Source organism: Cebus imitator, unplaced genomic scaffold (genome assembly GCF_001604975.1).
Source record: "Cebus imitator isolate Cc_AM_T3 unplaced genomic scaffold, Cebus_imitator-1.0 Scaffold197, whole genome shotgun sequence".
NCBI lineage: Eukaryota > Metazoa > Chordata > Mammalia > Primates > Cebidae > Cebus > Cebus imitator.
The window spans coordinates 2,411,576-2,416,716 of record NW_016107512.1 but is presented as its reverse complement, the minus strand read 5'-3'; positions in this window follow the sequence as shown (position 1 = coordinate 2,416,716).

Genomic DNA, 5,141 nt, shown 5'->3' with positions numbered 1-5,141 from the left:
AGAAAACAGACCAGATGGAAAAAGTATGAATTTTTTTTTTTTTTTAGATAGAGTTTCAGTCTTGTTGCCCAGGCTGGAGTGCAAATGGCACTATTCGGCACACCGCAACCTCCACCTCCTAGGTTCAAGCCATTCTCCTGCCTCAGCCTCCCGAGTAACTGGGATTACAGGCATGCCACCACGCCCAGCTAATTTTTTGTATTTTTAGTAGAGATAGGGTTTCTCCATGATGGTCAGACTGGTCTCAAACTCCTGACCTCAGGTGATCCACCCACCTCGGCCTCCCAAAGAGCTGGGTTTACAGGTGTGAGCCACCGCTCCCAGACAAAAGCGTGAAATTTTCAATTAGCCAGGCATGGTGGTGGGTGCCTATAATCCCAGCTACTTGGGAGGCTGAGGCAGGAGAATCACTTGAACCTGGGAGGTGGAGGTTGTAGTGGTCCAAAATCGCAACATTGCACTCCAGCCCGGGCCACAAGAGCGAAACTCCGTCTCAAAAAAAAAAAAAAAAAAAAAAGGAAAAGTGTGAAACGTTTAAATGGTGCTGGGTCAGTTAGTTAGATATTGCTATGGTGGGGAAATGAATCTTAATCCCGGTTTCAGACCACATAAGAAAACAATTCCAGACAACTTGAAGATCTAAATGTGAAAAGTAAAACAATAAAGTTTTTTTTTTGTTTCTTTTTTTTGAGACAGAGTTTCACTCTTGTTACCCAGGCGGGAGTGCAATGGTGTGATCTCGTCTCACTGCAACCTCCGCCTCTTGGTTCAGGCAATTCTCCTGCCTCAGCCTCCTGAGTAGCTGGGATTACAGGCACGTGCCACCATGTCCAGCTAATGTTTTGTATTTTTAGTAGAGACGGGGTTTCACCATGTTGACCAGGATGGTCTCGATCTCTTGACCTCGTGATCCACCCACCTCGGCCTCCCAAAGTGCTGAGATTACAGGCGCAAGCCACCGCGCCCGGCCCCAACAATAAAGTTTTTAGAAAAAAAAAAGATAGAACGTCCTCATGAACTTGAAGAGGACTAAAATTATTATTTATTTTTTACTTTTTTTAGAGATACATTCTTACTCTGTCACCTAGGCTGAAGTGCAGTGGTGTCATCATAGTTCACTGTAACCTCAAACACCTGGGCTCAAGTGACCCTCCCCACCTTAGCCTTCAAGTAGCCTGGACTGCATGTACGTGCCCAGCTAATTTTTTTTCTTTTTTAATAGGGTCTCATTCCCATTGCCCAGGATGCTGGGGTGCAGTGGCACAATCATGGCTCACTGCACCCTTGACTTCCCCACACTCAGGTGGTTCTGTCACCTCAGCCTCTCAAGTAGCTGAGACTACAGGCATGCCCCACCATGCCTGGCTAATTTTTGTGTGTATTTTCAGTAGAGATGGGATTTCACCTGTTGCCCAGGCTGGTCTAAAGTTTCTGGGCTCAAGCAATTGTCCTGCCTCAACCTCTCAAGGTGTTGAGATTACATGCATAAGCCACCATATCCATCCAGAAAAAAAAAAAATGTAATAGAAAACAAAAAGTATCAACCATAAAAGAAAAAAAAAACTGATAAAGTGCACTATATTAAAAATTTTTAAATACTTCTCACAAAAAAAAAAAAAAAAAACCTATAGGAGAATGAAAAGGCAACCCACAGAGAGGGAGAAGACTTTTGAAGTACATATATTCAAGAAAGGATAAGTATCCAGAATATATAAAGAAGTACAAATCAATAAGAAAAAGGCCAGGAGCTGTGGCTCATGCCTATAATCCCAGCACTTTGGGAGACTGAGGCAGGAGGATCGCTTGAGGGGAGGAGTTCGAGAACAGCTTGGGCAATATAGTGAGACCCTGTCTCCACAAAAAAATTAAAAATTAGCTGGGTATCAGGCTGGATGTGGTGGCTCACACCTATAATCCTAGCACTTTGGGAGGCCAAGGTGTACAGATCACCAGAGATCACAAGTTCAAGACCAGCCTGGCCAACAGGGTGAAACCCCATCCCTACCAAAAAGATAAAAATTAGCTAGGCGTGGTGGTGCATGCCTGTAATCACAGCTACTCAGGAAGCTGAGGCAGGAGAATTGCTTGAACCCAAGAGGCAGAAGTTGTAGTAAGCCGAGATCATGCCACTGCACTCTAGCCTGGACGACAGAGCTAGACTCCATCTCAAAAAAAAAAAAAAAAAAAAAAAAAAAATTAGTTGGTATCGCAGTGTATGCCTAGAGTCCCAACTCCTCAGGAGGCTGATTTTGAAGGATCACTTGAGCCCAAGAGGTCAAGCCTGCAGAAAGCCACGAATGTGCCACTGCACTACAGCCTGGGTGACAGAGGGAGGTCCTGTCTTAAATAAATAAATGAATGAAAGAAAAAAGAAAAGCAAAACACAGGCAACCCAATATAACATGAGCCAAAATATTAAACAGACATTTTACAAAAGAGACATCTAAATGATCTATATTGCTATACAAACTGCATGCTTAAAATTTATTGGCCAGTCATGGTGGCTCACACCTGTAATCCCAGCACTTTGGAAGGTAGAGGTAGGTGGATTATTTGAGGTGAGGAGATCAAGACCAGCCTGGTCAACATGGTGAGACTCTGTCTCTACTAAAAATACAAAAATTAGCTGGTCGTGGTGGCATGCACCTGTAATCCCAGCTGCTCCAGAGGCTGAGGCAGGAGACTCACTTGAACCCGGGAGGCGGAAGTTGCAGTGAGCCGAGATCACACCACTGCACTCCAGCCTGGGGGACAGAGTGAGGCTCTGTCTCATAAATAAATAAATATGATCTGTAAACATATGAAAAGTTATTCATCTTCATTAAGCATCAAAGAAATGTAAAATAAACACACAGTGAGATCCTACTACATACCAACCAGAATGGCAAGATGAAAAGTACAAAAAAAAATCAAATATTGACACAATACGGAGCAATTAGAACTGTCACACACAGCTGATACCAGAGTAAACTGATACATTCACCATAGAAAACTGTTTGGCAGTATCTAATTTTTTGGTTTCTGGTTTTTTTTTTTTTTTTCAAAAAAAAAAGGCCTTTGGGCAGGCATGGTGATTCATGCCTGTAATGCCAGAACTTTGGGAGGCTGAGGCAGGCAAATTGCTTGAGCCCAGGAGTTCCAGGCCAGCCTGGGCAACATGGCAAAACCCCATCTGTACAAAAAGTACAGAAAATTAGCTGGGCATGGTGTTGCGTGCCTGTAGTCCAAGCAACTCAGGAGGCTGAGGTGGGAGAATCACCGGTGCCTAAGAAGTCCAGTCTGCAATGAGCCATGATCATGCCACTGCACTCCAGCCTGGGTGACAGAGCAAGACTCTGTCTCAAAAATAAATAAATAAAAATAAAATAAAGGCTTTTGTAAAAAACAAGGCAATACCTTCTACTAAAGCTGAGCATAAGGCCGGGCGCGGTGGCTCAAGCCTGTAATCCCAGCACTTTGGGAGGCCGAGGCGGGTGGATCACGAGGTCAAGAGATCCAGACCATCCTGGTCAACACGGTGAAACCCCGTCTCTACTAAAAATACAAAAAATTAGCTGGGCATGGTGGCACGTGCCTGTAATCCCAGCTACTCAGGAGGCTGAGGCAGGAGAATTGCCTGAACCCAGGAGGCGGAGGTTGCGGTGAGCCGAGATCGCGCCATTGCACTCCAGCCTGGGTAACATGAGTGAAACTCTGTCTCAAAAAAAAAAAAAAAAAAAAAAAAAAAAAAAAGGAAAAGTGAAAAAACACAAAAAAACAAACTCCTCAGGAGGCTGATTTTGAAGGATCACTTGAGCCCAAGAGGTCAAGCCTGCAGAAAGCCACGAATGTGCCACTGCACTACAGCCTGGGTGACAGAGGGAGGTCCTGTCTTAAATAAATAAATGAATGAAAGAAAAAAGAAAAGCAAAACACAGGCAACCCAATATAACATGAGCCAAAATATTAAACAGACATTTTACAAAAGAGACATCTAAATGATCTATATTGCTATACAAACTGCATGCTTAAAATTTATTGGCCAGTCATGGTGGCTCACACCTGTAATCCCAGCACTTTGGAAGGTAGAGGTAGGTGGATTATTTGAGGTGAGGAGATCAAGACCAGCCTGGTCAACATGGTGAGACTCTGTCTCTACTAAAAATACAAAAATTAGCTGGTCGTGGTGGCATGCACCTGTAATCCCAGCTGCTCCAGAGGCTGAGGCAGGAGACTCACTTGAACCCGGGAGGCGGAAGTTGCAGTGAGCCGAGATCACACCACTGCACTCCAGCCTGGGGGACAGAGTGAGGCTCTGTCTCATAAATAAATAAATATGATCTGTAAACATATGAAAAGTTATTCATCTTCATTAAGCATCAAAGAAATGTAAAATAAACACACAGTGAGATCCTACTACATACCAACCAGAATGGCAAGATGAAAAGTACAAAAAAAAATCAAATATTGACACAATACGGAGCAATTAGAACTGTCACACACAGCTGATACCAGAGTAAACTGATACATTCACCATAGAAAACTGTTTGGCAGTATCTAATTTTTTGGTTTCTGGTTTTTTTTTTTTTTTCAAAAAAAAAAGGCCTTTGGGCAGGCATGGTGATTCATGCCTGTAATGCCAGAACTTTGGGAGGCTGAGGCAGGCAAATTGCTTGAGCCCAGGAGTTCCAGGCCAGCCTGGGCAACATGGCAAAACCCCATCTGTACAAAAAGTACAGAAAATTAGCTGGGCATGGTGTTGCGTGCCTGTAGTCCAAGCAACTCAGGAGGCTGAGGTGGGAGAATCACCGGTGCCTAAGAAGTCCAGTCTGCAATGAGCCATGATCATGCCACTGCACTCCAGCCTGGGTGACAGAGCAAGACTCTGTCTCAAAAATAAATAAATAAAAATAAAATAAAGGCTTTTGTAAAAAACAAGGCAATACCTTCTACTAAAGCTGAGCATAAGGCCGGGCGCGGTGGCTCAAGCCTGTAATCCCAGCACTTTGGGAGGCCGAGGCGGGTGGATCACGAGGTCAAGAGATCCAGACCATCCTGGTCAACACGGTGAAACCCCGTCTCTACTAAAAATACAAAAAATTAGCTGGGCATGGTGGCACGTGCCTGTAATCCCAGCTACTCAGGAGGCTGAGGCAGGAGAA